The following is a 20313-nucleotide window of genomic DNA, read 5'->3' as shown; positions in this document are numbered from 1 at the left end:
GGCGAAGCCGAAAAGCCAGTAGGCCGCCATGACCGCAGTAAAGCCTTCGAAAAGCCAAATGGTTGCCTCCTGCATATAAAAGCAGAATTGATTCAGTCAGAGAATAATAAAGGCCGCACTGATGAGTATGATTTTAAGCATGAAATGCTTTTAGCTCCCGGCCACCAAACTGATGACATATATTTTCGGGAACTAATGCCAAAAATCACTTCAAAACATCCCAGGTTTCAAAGTTGACTTTTGCGTTGGTTTTCTTATTTGAAACCGGCTTTGAAACCTACTGGGTCTCGAAGTCAGTTTTGGATCAGAAACGTGTGCACTAGCAGGGTTCAAAATTTGCTGTCAAAATTTTGTTTCCTTGAGACAAGGAAACAAAAAGGAACATACACACCACCGTCTCAAAACCAGCACAGCATACAGCTGTCATTTATTTCCACATGGGGGGATCGGTGGCCGAGTGGTCTAGCGCACACCAGCTCGGAGCACGTGGAGCGAAAGCTCGCGCTGCAGAACCCAGGGATCCTGGGTTCGAGCCCCACCCCTGCCCGTTTCGATCTGGATGAGCATCGTACCGGCGTGCGGTCGTGTATCACTACTGCGTGATGCACGTTAAAGACCCCAGGCTAGCGGTTGTACTGCACTGGCTAAATTTCTCATCTACAGCTGGGAGACTCGTCGCCCCTGTGAGGCAGACCAAGTTCTAGGCTGTATAAACACACACACAACCCAATTTTTTTTTTTTTTATTTCCACATGTCTTCTTCCTTGTCATCCCACGCGCTACACATGCTATGGAACCTATTCCTATACTCACTATGAAACCTATTAATTCCGAACTACAGCTTCAAAAAAATTATCCAACATTCAAATTACTTTTTTGTATGACATCTCACTACCGAATTCTAAACCAAGAGCGCATCATTCGTTTAAACCGTTTGAAGCAATCGCCTGACGAGGAGCCCGTTGTCGTCATGCTTTGACGGCGCACTTTAGTTCACCTTTCTGCCGCCGTCTTGGGGGGGGGGGGGGGGGGTCTCAGGCATTGTCCCCGCGCAAATATTACCACAACTGTTTAATTGATTGGTGAGGCACACAAACTTCTGTTCGGGCTGGAACTTGGTCAACAGTGTCTGAGATGAGCCCGACGCCCATTTCAGACGTCAAATAAAATTTCGAAATTGCTTTAATAATCTCTTTAAGAGTTTGAATGCAGGCGTCTGGAATTCGCAAAATTTAGTGGCCGCGATTATGTTCTCTGTGACCGATTTGCAAAAATAAATGGTTTTACAGTAATGATCCAAATTGTGATTTATTGGGAATTAACCAGTGCTGTTAATAACATGCTCTGTATTGTCCGCTCTGCTGGTGTTTTTTCTGCCGTCATTGCATCCACGCAGCTTGAAAGTGCACTGCTTTATGCGACAGGTGGCACGCACACACCGTGGCACTCCACTTCATAGCGTGGCATGTGGTGGCAGCAAAAGGCTCTGCCAAAAACATGCTAAGCACAGCATTTGTGGCGGCAGAAAAGATACAAAGCTATTATCTTGTTCCCGAGAGTATAGTATGTTGCAGGTTAAGACGGTACGGTGAGGGGAAGAAGCTCCGTCTACACTCTTTCCACTTTAGCAGAAAGGATGCTATAGAGAGAAGAACGAAACCTCCAATCGTGGCAAGCAAACCATTTTTGGACTGGCAGAAGTGATGGGAGACGCCAGGCAGTGTAAAAAAAGGGGAAGGGGGGGGGGGTGGACTGCAAACGTGTTTACCAGGAATAAAAAGGGGGAAGAGTGAAAGGAGGTATTCTTCTGTAGATTCCTTTTTCTCCCGGAGCTGTGAATGTGCCATGGCCGGACTGGGCTCAACTCAATGCCCCAAATCATATTTAAAAAAAATTATTGCCGGTAGAGTTTTGCGGACTCCTAAAATGCCTTTGCGGAGAGGTTCCACAAACCCTCTTTCCAGAACCGTTGGCCTAGATTGCGGGCATGGGCATCTGCAGTACGTTTTGCAGGAAAAGGAGGAGGGGGCAAACCTTGTTTTCTTTCAAAGTTATAGGTTTGAAAGCTACACCCCTTCAGAATAATCCCCCCCCCCTTTTCCGCCACTTTGCTGACGCCCATGATTGTGGGCACCTCATCACTTACAAAATGTTTCCTAGGACCCATGTGTAGAAAGTAGGAGCCACCATTCAAGCCCCTGTCATGACTACAGTGCAGACATATCGCAATAGCAGGGAAGAACAATAAATAATAATGGACAGTCTGACCGGAAACAATATTGGTACAGTTTCAGACTCGCCACTCAGCTTGCCAGCTGAGCCAGGCTAGAAAAACGAAATTGGCAAAGTGAATGAGTTGCGAGTATAAAGATGCAACAACAAAACCCTACTGGAGTTCTTAGAAAATGTTGGGGCCTTCTTGTCAATGGAAAAGGCACTCAGTAATTAAATCCAATACTCTTTCGGATAGTGAGATTGATATCGTGGTAAGGTGGGTGCTTGTCCCAAGCTCTTGTTTTAGCACCAGTGGGTGTCAAGTTACACACAGCCAAAAAACAAATCAGCATAGCCAAACGAAGCACAGGACAATTGCATCCGTAAAATAGCCAATGTTCCATATTTCAATTAGTTTTTGATCTCATTCTGCGCAGCACACAATTCATAACAGACGATTGTCCCTTTTTGGCTCTGTTCGCAGATGACTTGCCAGTCTGTTCGTCGTTTTGTTTCTGTCAGAGAATGATACCTACCTAGGAGCAAACAAACTCATTATTATTCCCTCATGTTAGCAGACGATGCGTCTGGTAGCGGTATTTTATAGCGAGTTTGTTTCACACGCACTGGCACCGTTCGAGTTCTCTCCCAGAATGCATTGCACTCGCGGAGTGTTGCGCTGAGAACTGGACTCAAACGAATTCGCCAAATGCACCAAGTGCGGAAGACTGATGCTGCCGCCATCTATGTTGTAGAAAGAATACCGACCTCAAACCGAAACTGGCGCCTTGCTGTTCGGAGTGATGGGTGGGAATGCGAGAGTACAGTCGCTACCAACCTTTATCTACAAACGTTGGTCGCTGCAGCCTGTAGTTTATAGTTGCGATGGCTTCAAGCAACTCGGCTGTCATAGGGATAGTTACAGAGGGCGTAAATTTCCGCAACCAGCTGTCTACAAAGCAGCTGGTTGCGATCTTTCAATTCTCATAACCGTTTACACTGAAGAAAATGGATGATGCTGTCCGAGCAGAAGCTTGATCCATTTCAGCATGGCATTATGCGTGGACCACTGAAAGGGTACGCCTTAAAACTAGTCTGCTGGAATACCCAGCAAAACTTTTCGATTTCGATCGTCATTACAGGTGGATCAGATATTAGCTTTGGTGAGGGCGTCGAGAACGAGAGCTTTTTCGAACAAAATATGACGGGGCAAGTTAGCTGAAGTAGGTAAATGTTAAACATGATGATGTTGCCCAAGCCTCGGGTAAAATCACTAAATTTAGCTTTCTCTGATGCTTATTGGGCAGTCAAAGTTTCTGCAGGGGCAGTTTTGTCAACAAATGTTAAATTTTTCACCCGCACAAGTTGGTGATAAACATCTCGGGGGCCGCTGATGCATTTGTTCTGAGCATTTCTTTACACACTGGTATATTTCAGCGTTTTTATGGCAACAGAGCGACTTAAAACCTCCAAATAAAGCACGGTTTGTCAACTGCTTCCTTCATGAAATAGGAGACGCTCACAGTTCAAGCTTGCGTTTGATTCCGTTGCCCGCGGGACGCAATTTCTATCAGAAAATCTACTTTTTTTCCTTTCAGTTCTGCGACACATCGTAGCAGACAAACTTTCGTCATCTGCTCCAGCACCTTGCCGCCCTAGCCGGAGCGAGGCACGACGGGATTGCATTTTGGCGCAATCTCGATTTTCTCAGTGCAGCGAGTGCATGCACGCATGGGGTGTCAGCAATGAAACAAACTCGGAGAGTGCAACCACTTGTGGAGTGCCGGCTGAAACGAACCCGCTCCACGCTGCGAGTGCCGTGAAACGAACTCGCTAATACTTCTTCAGTGTCAGCCGGTTGAGACCTCAATGACCAAAATCGGGCTCTGGGTGAGATGGAATGGCAAACTGAGAATGATTTCATGACCAGGGGCCAAACAAATAACAGGTGCATTGTATGGTGAGAGTATTAGCACCGAGAAGTTTGGGAGGCGACCTTTTACAGCGAGCCGGGGTGACGTCCTGCTGAGGACAAAATTTACCCCCTCACTCGCCCTACAAAGGCCGAGACGGCGTTAGCTGTCGGCATATTACTTTCGGTTTTTTTGTTTTTGTTTTTGTGCGCATTTTACGTAGGAAATGCGAATTATTATATGCGGCCTTATTGAGGTATGGTCTGTAGCTGCAGGCGAAACTTCAACCAACATTCCGAGCATGGTTTCCAGGGCAGACAGTGCATGAATCACAGATGGTATATGAAAAGGAAGAAATGCCACCACACTTGCAGGAGCATTGCAGTATATTTGCATCTCGCACAATCAGCGCTGCTGATGATTTGAATAAATTAAGAGGTTTTTTTCAACTTTGTTTCTAAACAAAAACGTCCCAGCGAAAAAGCTGCACTCTGCTCGAGCAACATGTTAAATATATTCTGGGCCATGGGGAGAAAATTACAAGTGAGACCGCCCAAAGGCCTTTGACTTAAATGCCATTTGTATGCCCGCAAAGCGGGGTCTGATGTTCTCCTAAAGTGCGAGACAAATGGACGGCAGAATCGTCCAATCCGACAGTCCGAACGCCGCTCCAAATTGAGACACACGCACACGCTTCCGACCTTGCAAGCGACACAACAATCCGTTCGGCTCCGCCCAGGAGATCCAACTTCCAAGCACTCCAGCGGAGGTCCGCGTTCATAGATCTCTGGTCCCAGATTGATGGTTTAGCTCGCACGAGCGAAGCTAGGAGCTCGTTCTTGTTAGCACGTGCATTCTTTGCCGGGCCATCTTTCTCGAATGGATCAGCGGGATCTACGCGTCTGGCTTCCCGTCGCCCGTCCCGTTTTCTTATTCGTCCCGACAGACCACGTATGTCATCATGACGTTCGCGCTAGCTGTGCTGACATTGGCTGGACGCATCCGACAATCCGTCCGCCGTGCGAAACTATCTGGCGCGTTTGACGCATGTCGGATCGCCGATCTGACGCCTGAAGCGACAAAATTTTTCGGATCAGGCAGTCGTATTGTCGGATCGGACGTCGGATCGGATGGATTTTTCGCGCATGTGTCTCGTGCTTAACTCATGAATCTGCAAAGAACAGAATTTCAGTGTCTGAAACACTTACACCGCCGCTTCCACAACCGCCTTATATCGTGTGGAGGGGGCGGGGGGGTTCATCGACAGAGTTGCCTCCACCGATAGCTTTCCATACTTATAACCCAATTATAAGGGTAAACGTGACAAACACGGTTGGAAAAGCTATGAAAATTCTCTCGGCATAAGTCTCACCCAGCGCCTTGTACACTGGGTAAACGAAGCCCCGCTTCTCAACGTGCTTACAGCTCACAACGGCCGATGTTGACGGTGCCTTTCCCATCCTTAGTCTGACTGTCCATGCTCTCTTTAATCTCGAAGTTTTCGGGTGGTAGAATATGATACCAGCTTCTTTTTGGAAATTGCATTGCAGCGCTGAACAGTAGGTCAGCATGATCACAAACCTCCGATCGTGAGGAAACGGGCGCAGGGAAGCCAGCCAGATGCCAGAACGCGAAGCGGAGTCCGTCACCAGACGTCACGGTACACCTCACCCAATCAAGACGTGGCAACCGCAGCAACACTTGTGTTTGCTCTGAAGACTAATAGTACGCCGTGCAAGCAATACCATTGATCTCCACGACAATTTGCTGGATCGCGTGTCTCCGCTTGGTCGTTGCAGCTCAGGTGCGCCCACCGGATGGCCACCTTGGAACAAAGATTATCAGTCAACCTTTTGGAGCGTTGCGGAGGCTGGGCGGCAGTAACCTGAAGACATGTTTTCTGCTCGTTCGTTGTCATTTACCGAAGAAGTTTGTTAAAACCCCGAACGGTGAGAATTGCGTTTGAGAACACGTGGAAATTTTTACGAAAGCTCAGCACCGCAAGAAAAAGGGGCAACTCGTCTAATGCAAGCCTTACCGTTCTGGCGGCATGATCAAAGCTTCCTTGGCATGCCAAAGTGCTGCATCTTTGTCTTCGCACGCTTGAATACCGATCAAGAATTAACGCCGTGTGGATTTGTTTTGTGAGTGCAAAGAGCATGAAGATGCATGTGCCTCTGGAGCAGCATTTTACTTTACTCTTACGACTGTATTTGTAACTTGCGGCACTTGCATTCCGGAAGCGGGCATGATCCAGTGGCGAAAAAGGAGGGGTAAGAGGCTATGGCGACGGCGACAGATTGCACACAACTATATGGACGGGCCACGTTTGAAAAACTTCAGATATCGCCGCTTCATACTTTTGCCTTCGAAAACCTACCTTCTTCCACAGCATTGCTCTATTTATGCTGTCATGTGATCCATTTGAGTAGATTTGGAACATAGCCATGGTTAATCCATAATAGCAACCACCGATTTCGTTTCCTATTGACAGCAACTCGCTGGAACAGCTGGGTGATAGAGAAGACGCCTATGTGCGACATACCTTCAAAGCTCTGCCATGGCATCGATTCTTGATAAGTATCCAAGCGTGAAAAGGCACAGACACGCAGCAGTTTGGCAGGCCAAGGAAGGTTTGATCACGCCGAAAGACCGGCGAGACTCGACGTTCGACAAGCTGCGCCTTTTTCTTGCGGTGCCGCGCTGTTGCAAAAACTTTTATGCGTTTTCAAAGGATATTCTTATTGTTTACACATTGCGAGCGTTTGGCGCTCCTTTCACTAAACAGAGGGGAGCGCCGCCGGAGACTGACACTCGAGTGTGCTCTTCGTGCTCCGAGCATTTCTTGGAGCACAAGTGACTTCTTTGCGCTCCGTGATGTCACGTCCACAAACAAGATGGCTGTGCCATTGTTGAGATTGTTGAAACAAAAGGCGTAGCCGGACAGCTGCTCCTTTTCAGTCCATTAGTGGTTAATCCAGCAGGTAAAAACAATTTGATTTGAAAGCCAAGACAGCAATTAGCATTCCGGAAAAGGTTTGTTCATGTGCCTTGCCTGAGAACAAAGTGATCTATCGAACGAGCGTGCTGATAGCTCGGCGACAGAAAAGTTGCCGAGAAGACAGTGGGACGGCTGCCCTTTTTAAACTGCTTAGTCCAGCTGCAGGGAATAAAGATACTTAGATTGGAAAGCCGAATCATCAGTTAGCATTGCGGGAAAGGTCTGTTCGTGCATCTCGCCTGAAAACAGCTTGCACGGTCAAATATAAACAGCTTGCACGGTCAATAAATAGATCAGCCAAGGCGCCTTTCCCCGCACGTGCTCGAAGCGAGTCTCCAAACCTCTCAGAAATACTTAAACGTTCGTAGAAACTTCATAACGTCGCCGTCTCTTTTACTTTGTACCCTGCCGCTCTACACTGGCTTTAATTAATTTACCACCGAAATAATTTTGCCTTCTCCCACCCGTATCCACGGGATGCCAGGTTCCTCATAACCGTGCGGTGGGAAGGAGCTTGTGCGGCTCGTCAATAGATTTGGTGTGTCGCGCTCCTGTACGCCATGCGCCGTTTAGTTGCTGTGCCTGGAGTATGAAACTCGGAGCGTCAGAGTAGGAGTAAAGGAGTGTGGACTTAAAGGGGAGCTGCAATCATACTTAAGTGTCTACCTCTTTTGCGGTTTCCACGTCTCTTTGGGTTCGGGTAAGCCAGCGGGCACTGAGAGAATAACTAAATATCAGTGAGTCATATTTTAACCGGACGAGGCGGAAACCTCCTCCACCTACGAGGGCGACCCGCGTTGCCGAAAGCGCGGAATATGTGACGTCTTTGGTCCTGGGCTTACTACTGGTCAGAGCCACTAAAAGCATTTTTTTTAGTCGATACAAAATATAAGTGTCGCGAACCGTTTCAGTTATGTATGAAAGTAGTTTTTGTTCAGTATTTTAGATCAGAAAAGAAACAAATGCAGTTTATAAAGTACGGAAACAAGAAAAGACCCATCGACAAACCCGCCACCAAGCGGTGAAAAAAACGGCACATACAGTACTAGAAAGGCGTAGTGGGATGAGGCTCCGACGAACAATGGGCTTAGAAAGGTCCCGGATGTACGCGGTGGCGCTGCGGTCGCATACCGGCTCGAGGATCCGACCGGTTCCGAGCGTTCCCAAGGCTTTCGGCGCGGGCTTGGCTGGCGATTTGACCCTTTGGCGGTATGGCAGCGCGAAGTGGCTCCCGTTCTGAACTGATCTTTACCCCGTGTTTGCCGTCGTTTGTGGCCAATGAAGTGTTATGCCGAATTAGTCTTTAATCGCGCGGCAAATGCAATGCGAGCTGCCCTGGCCGCCCGCTTCATACAGCCTAGTCAACACGTGCTTTAGTGGCACCCTCTCGAGCCGTCGACACTGAGTGCGGCAGCCGTGAGCGCTCGATGAGCTCACTACTTCACGGCCACTCAAACCAGGACCTACGACGTCATGAAGGATGTTATTTTTTGCTTGTTTTTGTAAGTCTAATTTGCCTATAACCTTTAAAATAAAGCGAAATTTGAGAAAAGAAAAGTTTCTTTAAATTACTACGTTCAATGCGCTCAGGTTCGGTCCAAATTAAAAACCAGTCAAAAAGTTATTGCAGGGCCACTTTAACGCTCCCAATGACAACAGACGAGCAAAAAACATGTCTTCAGCACGCTGCCGGCCAGCCTCTGCAACGCTCCAAAAGGTTAATTTTCCGTGTCCCAAGATGGTCGTCCGGCAGCCGCAATCACGGAACGGGGAAGCGCAATTTAGCAATTGTCGTAGAGATCAGTAAAAAAATATGGAGCGCATACCCTCCTAGCATCCATCAGGTAGGGATAAGCATTCTGTGCAGTCTATATGCCCATCAATGTCAACGCATGTAGCCATTTGCAGGCAGTCGCATCCTTTCGAAGATCAATCTGGCCTTCGTCAGGCACCAGCTTTCGCTCTCAGCACACAGCCACTGTTGGTCGGCTTCGAGGCTGCTCGCATCTTCACCCTCCACAGGCGGGGCAGCCCCGGTCTGTAAATGTAGAATATGAATATGGCAGGTATTATTTGATAACACTTTATGTTATGGCCGTGTAAAGAAAATCTGCATTCCATTTTCTAACATATCTGTTATGAAATAACAAGGTCAGGTGGAACGGCTCGAGTTCGCTGACTGAAAGACAGAGGGCTTAGCCTGAACCAATACCCTAGCAGCCTTCGATATTGGTGGGGGGGGGGGGGGGAGAGAAGGCTGAACCTCTAAAGATGTTTTCAAATGATTCTCTAATTGCTTAACTCCAAAGTTTCAGGCTGCTGCACTTCAACGTTCTGAACTTTTTCCAACATATATTTGCGCTGTCGCTAACCATGTTCCATTTGCCAATTTTTTACACGCCCCTTCTCCTCCAATCAGAACAGCACGAGAGTCCGCCGTGAACAGACTTGGCATCATCGTGTGTCATATATCCCCGATGATTGCCTTCCCCACTAAGATGCATTAAAGCCAAGGCTCGAGCACAAGTTCATAGCATCGCTAGATGGTCGCACTGCACGAACCCTCGTGCAGCCTGAGTATCTACTAGTACTGGTAAAAGCGAGCGAGTTAAAAATGAATACTTAAAATCGAAAGAATGAAGCGCGAGGGACAAGCACAGGACAACCACGTAAAGCCTGGTTCAAACAGTTGCGTAGACCGCGTTGCGGCTGCGAGAAACCAGGACATCCCTGCTGCTTATATCGCGTGCCAAGATGATTGTTTGAATTGGAATCCACGGTTCATACGAAGCACAGATGTGCCGGTGACTCGTTTTCGGTTCTAAACGCAATGCAGACAAACACACTCAAACGCAAGTGTCGGAACCGACCTTTACGGTACAGGCTCACAGTAAAGCTGTGAGCCCGAACCGTCTCGCACGTCTAGCCTTCGCTTTAGTACATCTCAGAATGAGACGGAATGTATCATAATAGAACCGATGTGGTCTCACCATTCTGAGCAGAAGTGCGTGAGTAACCGATGCTATTTTCGTGGTCGCTTGCACGTAAACAACCAAGGAGCTTGTACACAACGCCGGCATTCATCTGGCTTGAAAACAACTTGAGCGTTGGCTTGGCTTGGATGTCAGCTGCCCATTGTGCTTACTTGAACTTCACGAAATCCTCTAAATTGAGCAGGCTGCTTCTTGACTTCTGCTGTCGGCGCGTTTGTCTGCAATTCGGCGGTTTCCGAGTCCGACGATTCGGAAATCATGGGTGTACCACCGCAACACCCTCTTAACACGATTTCGGTAGCCGTAGGGTGTAAAAAGGATGTACGAAGGGTGTAGGCCTTTCCGTACACCCTTGAATACTCAAAAATCATGTAAAAATGGTGTAGGAAGGGTGTGAGCTCGGAAAAACACCCTTTTAACACGAACATGGGTGTTGAAATTTTTAGTGTGTAGACTCTGAGCCACGGGCATTCACTTGTGACACAACCGCCATCGTCATACGGCACTAGTCAGCGGACGGATCTCCAGCTGCCAGAAACAACGCATCTGAGACGAGTATACAAGTCACAAAATCTCTTAATTTACTCCCCTCTTATTTATTGTGCCACCCACACGTAGTTCTGCGGAAATTTCTGCAGGATTGTACACCTATGCACCGACCAATTTTAATTATTTAAAACGAACAATATGCATAACTCTGAATTTTACCCGAAATATAAAAGGAAATTTAAAAAAAAAATGCTTTACCAGTGAAATGCATAGAAAAGAAATACTGCGGTACATGTTTTACGTATTCTTTTTCCTACTTCTTTTGTGATCCACAAAGTTATTTCACCCTTCTGTTACTTTAGGTGCTTACATTGAGGTTATTGAACATTCTGTTTAAATACCTAACTACATTTGCAGGTTATGGAGAAGCTACCTGAAACATTCATGCTTCAATCAGCTTTAAATCATGAGCTATACGAATGTCGTTATCACCATTTCTACAATCACACCGAGCGAAATCAAACGTACAAAAAATATGATTATAAATTTATCTACAATCGTCATAAGTAAGTACTAAATGTATTAATAACTTTACAATCTGTGTCGTGCGTGTATCACAAAAACAAATCGGCGTTTTATCCTGTTTCCTTTGCAGATTTCATAAAACTTTCTATGTAAAAAACGTGACTGGGTACAACATCTCTATGGCCGAAAAACCAGGTTGAGTTCAAGTTTAATTTTTAAAATCTTAATCTGTTCAATCGGGTGGTCGGTTACATTACGAACAACGTCTCAAGTCTTTTGCTAACAAAATGAATATCGACTTATGAGTATACTTCGTTCGGATTATTTGCTAAGTCTGTAGGCCATCGCGTATAGCTTTATTTTTATGTCGACGCCAAATTAGGACATACGCTTTACATCTTTCAAGCAATTTTGCAATTCGTAATTTAATCCATTTACATTCAAGTAGCTTTGATGTTGTGCCTCCTTCGTTTCGTTGTACTTGACAAGCTTTTGATGCGGTCTTCTTTAAACATTGCGCCGATTAGTTAAGGAACATGTTTGTCGTGTTAATATCGTGTACGTGATACGAATGTATGCCAGTACGCAACCTGCCAGCTTTCTCCTTACCTCGAGGATGTCTGTGCCACCAATGGCATATTAGGTCGGTCTGCAATTTGTTGTTCCGTAATCACCTCGAATGTACGGGTGCGCTTCAAGATGGGAATTGGCAGAGAGCCCACGTGCTTCAAATGCTGCAGCAAAGTTATCTCAGATTGCTTCCTACCCAATTTAGTTGCAATAGCTTTGATTTTCAACAATACGCTAATTTGGTCGAGTTTTTGTCTGTGACAATATTGCATATACTTTTCAACAGGAGCTCCTGTGACATACTCGCGCCAAATATTGTTTTCGAACATGCGATCTTGTATGATAACAAGAAACCCGGACCCAAAAAAGTATAAAGGTGGGTATCAAATCTATCCTGAGCACAAGTGGAGTTTGTTGACGGTTCAAAACATTGACATTAAATATATGTGTTCAGTTAACCGTGTATTACATTCTCTTTACAAGCACACCTCTACTACTGGCACCTCCCCCTGAAAAGTGTATAAACACAATAACCCTTTTGTCGCAAAGTACTGCGTGCGAAATAATAATTTTGTCGTTCAGCTGCAGGCTGTTAACATCTGTGACATAGAAGCGATTGGTCACGCACGCATGAAACGCATTCACTGAACAATTTCTTGCTGTGTAATTATATATTTTAATTTGTTTTTGCATCTTATCAACAAACTTTACAATTCAAGCAAAGTATAACGCTAAAAAAGTTTCTAGAGAACAAATTACACTACGACATGACCATAGCTATAGAGCAGGGCTGGGCAGTATCTGCTGTGCAAATGTATGACGATAATGTATTAAATGTACTTTCTTGTATAGATAATTTTATATCAAAATACCAATAACACAAGTTTTATTCTTCGTTTTGTAAGCATTAACCTAATAACGACTTGATTTTGAAGTTGCAAAATGCCGTTTTTATATATACAGGAGTGTTCTGCAGTCTTCCTTTGTGTTCAAATTGCGGCTATGGCAACTAAAGATTGCTTTAATGTTTTGTTTAGCTAATACTTCATTCAACAAGGCATAAAGTGAAAATTTATTTTACGCAACAGTTCGATGTTATAATTAAAACTGATTTCATTTTTCAGAATGTTACCTGATGGTCACAAAAGAACGCTTTTCTAAACCTCTAACAAGATGCCGAGCAAAATTCCTAGAGCACTGCAAAGGTCCTGCGTTCAACTATACTATAGGTGGCTGTGATAAACCAGAGAACCATAACTAAAATTATATAAAAACTTTGAAGGTCAAGGAAACTTGATTATTCAAGTTATATAAAATTTATATTCAAAATCTCTTTGTTGGCTTCTTCATTTCTATGCTTGAACATCACAAATTGTAGAGGTCATAAAATTGTACAGTACCGGGTTAGAACTTTTTTATATATGCTGCAGCTATATTCCTGTTGTGCTTGACACCCGTAAATCATCTAATGAGCTTTAATATTTTAGGAGCTAGACTTCCACTTCGCCTAGAATGCAACCAAATCGTGTATAGTGTCATGATGAATATAAAAATAAAACGCTTGGGGAAAAGCACGTGTTCTGATTGAGCTTTCTCATATTTCGCGCTTAGGTTGATTTCATGGATACCTTTCACAAAGAAAACCTGTACGTCTTTATACCGCACTACATAGGTTCATACAGGCCACCAGAATTTATGCATCGTCCACTAACATTGTTGTACGGTTTCCGGTATACAAATGCGGGTCACGCGATATCTAATACCGGCCCCCGAATCGGGTTTTATGGTCACCGGTGAAGAGCTGCAGTCAACACGGGTATGATGTTAGAGAAGACAGATCACAATGCCAGGCGACCGGTATTCTCGTAATGGTACCGGTGTTTTCGTACAGGCCTATAAGTTATATTTTCCCGGGTGAAAAAGAAGAGACAATATAACAACGAACTGATACAAAGGTTCATTCGGCAAAGCCGTGCCCGAAACCCAAGAAAGAACATGCCTCTAGAAAGAGACCACGAGCGTCGAAGGCGGCAGGAGCGAGCGATGGTCTGTCGGCGTAACAGCTGGTTAGCGCGAGAGGGAATGAGTCGGCAAGACCGCGCTCGGCTTCTTAAAGAGGCACTGACACATCAAAATCATATTTTTTTATTATCCGAGACGATTGAAAACGATGCCGGGACATTACCCTAAAAATTCGAAATTTGGGAATTCAGTACTTGTGAAGTAAAAAAACAATTTCCAAAAGCCGAAATCGAAGTTCCCGCGCGATCCGCGCCGGTGCGTTGACGTCAAATATTGCGGAGTCCTGAGAGTCCACTTTCTTTCACGACTCCCTGCTGTTGCCATGGCGACCCAAAGCGAGGAGGAAAGGAGAGAGCGCTGGCGGACCGGTTTTGAGCTGTATCGCCTGTTTTTAGTGGGAGAATACAAATCCAGGAGACGGCACCTCAACGAACTCCCGACATTTGGTATTTTAAAAAAAAAGGGCCGTAGTTCGTTCGCAATCGCGTTAAAAAAACGTTTTAGCACTGCTGTTATTAAGTGTTATAGAGATGTCGCCTACAGAGCTTCTAAATTTCATGATTCTTGACGTCAGGAATCAAAAGAAGCGAGGAGGCTACAGGCGGGAGAATCAAACGCCAAAAATAAAAAGGCGCGCGCTAGCGCGGTTAATTTTTTTTTTCGCGATGCGTTTTTTTTTTGCGTGTTTTTGACTGCAACTTGCATCGTTTTAGACAATAAAAAAAATACGACTTTTGGGGTGTCAGTGCCCCTTTAACTACTACTATCGGTGCTTCAAAAATTCCTGTTAGCAGGTACGGGAGTGAGCAAGGGCGAGAATGACTAGTGAAGGTCACTCTCGCCTCTATATCATTTACCCTCAAGGTACGAATAAACACGAATATTCGAGATGTACAGAGATGCGTTCCTTCTCGGTCATAGACGCAGCATTACTCCCTTTGTTTAACAGTGAATCGCCCCGATGCAGCCTTTAATAAATTAATAAAGTGCTAAACCGAATAACAGCAAACATTCCACTGCAGGTTCGTCTTAACCATAACTGTTCATCGGTCCAAGCGAGCCTAGTACGGCTTGAGGCCCACGACGTGCTCCACCTCGGGTCGTGGCTGGTGCCATCCTGACGACCCATACCGCCTGGAAGCGATTAAAAGTTCAGGTCTCTGAGGTGACTGAGCACGCTTTACGGTCCGAAGCGGCGTTTGAAAGAGTTCTCGCTAACGCCGTTGTGTCGTAACACATTGTGTCACCTGTTACGGCGTTCCAACAGTGAGAGGTTCGTAAAAAACAAACAGGTGGTTAAATTTGAAATTATGAGATCTATAAGATGCTAACGCATGAAAATCGATAATGCTTGCATTGAAGGTTTTGGTAATATTGCCGCGCGCAAGGCTGAGAAAGCAACGCTCGGTCACGGTCCTCCAGAAAGTTCCCGTTTATTCATGTACCGCACGTAACTTCTATCATTTATCCCTGCTTTTGTTTTCTAGAAAGTGCGTGTTCATTCTCGCCCCGATCCCGCGACGCTCGAACCGCTTTCGCCGAATCTTCGAGATAGCGGCGCACTCTAGATAAGAGGCCGCCCGCGACCTTGTCGTGTCAGTCTCGCCTCAGCGTTTGATCGTGCTGCTTCGCCGCCTTCGACGCCCGCGACGCTCTGTTGTTATCTTTCTTTTGTACCCTTTTATTTTTGGCACAAGTTCGCCATATTAAACGTTTATTTATTCCTGTTTATTTCTTGTTTATTAGCCACCACCCGTGACATTTTGGTGGAGGTGCGGGGTACCGCATGTTCGTGCAGCGCAGCCCCCCAAGTTCCCGCACTGCAAGTCCGAACCCAAGCTCCCGAGGACCCAACGAAGACCAGATCGAGACTCGATCAAGTCGCCGAACCCAAGGGCTACACCCGGGATACGGACCTTTACCACCCAGGACCAGGCAGCCGACGATGGCCAACCAGTCGCAGACCCCCGCCGCTCCTGCCGTCGTCTACCTACCCGTCGCTCCTCGGACACCGGCTCCATTCCACGGCGAGCAGTACGAAGACGTCGAAGACTGGATTGACCAGTATGAACGCGTTGCCCGCCACAATTGCTGGACAGACGAGCAGCGCCTACACAATGTCTATTTTTCGCTTGAGGGGACTGCCAAGCACTGGTACGAGAATCATGAGTCCTCCCTGACGTCGTGGGACATTTTCAAGAACGATCTCAAAGCTACCTTCATCAACCACCACCGCCGAGAGAGAGCCGAGGACCTACTGCGAACCAGAACCCAGGGCCCCAACGAGAGTGTCACCGGCTTCGTAGAGGACGTCCTGCGCCTGAGCGCCCGCGCCGACCCTCGGGCTACAGAGGAGAAGAAGCTACGAATCCTCATGCGGGGCGTGAGAGAAAACATCTTTGGTGGCCTTGTCCGCAGCCCTCCGACAACTGTCGAAGACTTTGTCGCCGAGGCAACGAACATCGAGCGTGCCCTGCAAGCCCGAGCCAGCCACTACCAGAGGCTACGCGGCGTCAGCGCGGTTCCGCCGTCCGCTTGCGACCTTGGGTCCAGCATCCCAAGCATTCGCGAGATCATTCGCGACGTCGTCCGGGAGGAGCTGCGAAGGCTACTACCCGCCGCGGACCGACCAGCTTCGCTCTCCATCACTGAGGTCGTGCGGGAAGAGGTGCAGAGAGCCATTCAACCAGAGGCTCCCATCAGCGCAGCAGTCTCCGAAGAATCCGCGCTAACTTACGCCGCAGTGGCCCGACGGCCACCGCCTCCTCCTCGCGCCTATGTCGCGCCGCCCCGACGCCAGTCTCCTGCGCCGCAGCACGACCGACGCCACGACGACCAGCCCCAGTACGCCAGCCAGGAGCCCCGTGCACCCCGGAAGACCGATGTGTGGCGAACGCCCGACCGACGCCCTCTGTGCTTCCACTGCGGGGAGGCAGACCACACCTACCGCCGATGCCCATACCGTCGACTCGGGCTGCGCGGATTCCACCCAAGCGACCCGCGCCCCCGGTATGGTGAACGCCCTCGGGAGATCGACGAATACCTGCGACGACCCCAGTCCCCCGAGCCTGCGTCCCGCCGACAGTTCCGGTCGCCGTCACCGCGACGTCCAGCTTCGCCGATGCACCGACCCCGACGTGAAAGCCTGTCGCCCCTCGCTCCTCGCCGGGGAAACTAGGCGCGGCAACCCCTGGAGGTGGAGTTGCCGAAGACGACCGACGTAAAGAGCCTCCACGAACGACGGAGCGCTCCCACTCTCCCGACGATACGCATCACAACGACGCTCCTGCTTCGGTGTCCAACAACTTAAACGTTGTTATTGACGGCCTCGACTCATCGGCACTCGTGGACACCGGAGCAGACCACTCAGTCTTGAGTGGGAGGCTCTCTCGCCGCCTGCGAAAAGTCATGACGCCGTGGGATGGACCCCAAATACGAACCGCCGGAGGACATCTCATCACGCCAGTCGGGAGATGCACTGCTCGCGTCGAGATCCACGGTGAAACGTGCCCTGTGAAGTTCGTCGTTCTGCAAGACTGTTCGAGGGACGTTATCCTCGGAATGGACTTTCTCTGCGAGTATGGCGCCGTCATCGACCTCGGGGCAAACCAGTTGACGCTGCGGAAACCTGTTTTACCGCCGGTGGAGACCAACACAATATCAACCGCGATCCGAGTTATCGCCGACCATGTGAACCTACCGCCGCGGTCGAGTGTTTTCGTCACCGTTATGGCCGACGCCGCCATGCACGATGAAGCTCTTCTGGAAGGCAGCGTCCAACTGCTCCTCGAAAAAGGAATTGGCGTCGCAAGAGGCGTAACGGATCTCCAAGAAAGACGTACAACTGTTCTTGTGACGAACTTTCGAGAGGAGCCGCAGCACCTAACGAAGGGTACCACAGTGGGCCACGTCGAGGAGCTTCAAGCGCCAGCGGTGGTCACCGCAATCTCCGAGGAAACCTCGTCGCCACAGCAGAAAAGCACGACGCCGCCGCCGCTCGACATTGACCCCGAGCTCCCAGCTACGAAGCGCCGGCAACTGATTGATCTCCTTGCCGAATACAGTGACTGTTTTGCCACGACATCAAAGATTCGCCAAACACCAATGGCGAAACATCGCATTGTTACCGACGACGACGCACTTCCTGTCCACCAGCCGCCGTATCGGGTCTCCTTAAAGGAAAGGAAAGTGATTCAAGATCAAGTCCAGGAGATGCTCGACGACGACATCATTCAACCCTCAAGGAGCCCATGGGCGTCCCCAGTCGTCCTTGTAAAGAAGAAGGACGGAACCCTGCGGTTCTGCGTGGACTATCGTCGACTGAACGCCGTGACAAAGAAGGACGTCTATCCGCTCCCCCGCATCGATGATACGTTAGACCGACTGCGCCACTCCCGATATTTTTCGTCGATGGACCTGAAGAGTGGTTATTGGCAGATTGAAGTCGACGAACGTGACCGGGAGAAAACTGCCTTCGTCACTCCCGACGGACTATACGAATTCAAAGTGATGCCGTTCGGACTTTGTATAGCCCCAGCCACCTTCCAGCGCGTCATGGACACCGTGCTGGCAGGTCTGAAATGGCAGAGCTGCCTCGTCTACCTGGACGATGTCGTGGTATTCTCACGAGATTTCGACGAACACCTCAGACGACTTCGAGCCGTGCTTCAAGCCATCAAGACCGCCGTCCTGTCACTCAAGCCAACAAAGTGTCGGTTCGCCTATGGGGAACTAAAGTTCCTTGGCCACGTCGTGAACAACAAGGGTGTTCTACCTGACCCCGAGAAGACCCGCGCCGTAGCTGCATTTACGCCGCCGTCTGACAAGAAGGCCGTGAGAAGATTTCTCGGACTCTGTGCCTACTACAGGCGCTTTGTTCGAGACTTCGCCAAGCTATCCGCACCGCTGACACACCTCACGAAGGACGCCGTAACGTTCGAGTGGACAGAAGAACACCAGAGGTCATTCGACGAGCTCAAACGAAGACTCCAGACGCCCCCGATTCTTGGCCATTTCGACCAGTTTGCTGAAACCGAGATCCACACCGACGCCAGTAACACCGGACTGGGTGCGGTACTAGTCCAAGTGCAGGACGGAGCCGAGCGAGTTATCGCATACGCAAGTCGGACGCTGTCTAAAGCGGAGAGGAACTATTCAACGACCGAAAAGGAGTGCCTCGCTGTCGTATGGGCAATAACAAAGTTTCGCCCATATTTGTATGGAAGTTCTTTTCGCGTAGTCACAGACCACCACTCGCTCTGCTGGCTGGCGAATCTGAAGGACCCCTCCGGACGCCTCGCTCTGTGGAGCCTACGACTGCAGGAGTTCGACATGGCCGTGGTGTACAAGTCCGGCCGGAAGCACAATGACGCCGACTGCCTGTCAAGGGCCCCAGTCGAGGCCGGTCCTGCCTGCACCAAAGAGGACGACGATGAGTGTTTCGTCGGCGCTCTGGATGTAAGCGACATGGCAGTACTCCAACGAGACGACCCTGAGCTGCGAGCACTCATCGAACACCTAGAGGGGCAAGGAAGCGCCGTTCCCCGCGGTTCTGTTCGAACACTGCCAACCTTCTCTATCCGACAAGGCGTACTGTACAAGGAGAACTTCAGCGACAGCAACACGACGTGGCTGTTGGTGATCCATTCCAGTCTTCGAGAAGAAATTTTTCAAGCCTGCCACGATGACCCGACGGCGGGACACCTTGGTTACAGCAGGACTCTTGCGAGGATACGCGAAAAGTACTACTGGCCCAAGCTTGCGAAGACAGTACACCACTACACCCGGTCTTGCCACGAGTGTCAACGAAGGAAGAAGCCACCGACGAGACCGGCAGGACTTCTTCAGCCTATTGCGCCGCCATCTGCCCCATTCCAGCAAATCGGTATGGATTTACTCGGACCTTTCCCACCGTCGACGCAAGGAAACCGATGGATAATCGTCGCAACCGATTATCTCACGCGGTACGCCGAGACAAAAGCCCTTCCATCAGGAACGGCTGTTGAAGTCGCCAAGTTTTTCATCGAGTCCATTGCCCTCCGGCACGGCGCTCCCGAAGTTCTGATCTCAGACCGTGGATCATCATTCATGGCCCAGCTGACGCAAGAAGTCCTTCGTCTCAGCCACACCAGCCATCGTCGCACCACGGCGTACCACCCGCAGACCAACGGGCTGACGGAGAGACTCAACAAAACCATCGCCGACATGATCTCCATGTACAGTCGGGGACAAAAGTCTCCAGGACGTGCGAGCTGCGGCTGAAACGCATCGCTCTGCCATCTGCCGGCGGGTCGCCTGGTTTCGAGATCACACAAAAGCGCATGCGCGTCCTACTCTGCCTGCAAGCATGTCTGTTTTCCCGCTCTTCTGCGGCACAGTGCCTAACTCGGAATCGGGCGCGTGGTACCGCCTCGGAGATAGCGCTGGCGGCTGACGAGCGTCTGCTACACATTCCAAAACTCGAGATACCGCCTGGGGCATTGAGCCGCATTTCGCCGTGTCAGCGCACCTTGCTTTATAACCAGTTGAGCTTACGGCTGACGAGCGTCTGCTACACATTCCAAAACTCGAGGTACCGCCTGGGGCA

The sequence above is a fragment of the Ixodes scapularis genome, unplaced genomic scaffold (assembly GCF_016920785.2).
Source record: "Ixodes scapularis isolate PalLabHiFi unplaced genomic scaffold, ASM1692078v2 PGA_scaffold12__126_contigs__length_90152505, whole genome shotgun sequence".
NCBI lineage: Eukaryota > Metazoa > Arthropoda > Arachnida > Ixodida > Ixodidae > Ixodes > Ixodes scapularis.
The sequence above is the reverse complement of the archived record's forward strand: the minus strand, read 5'-3'. Positions refer to the sequence as shown.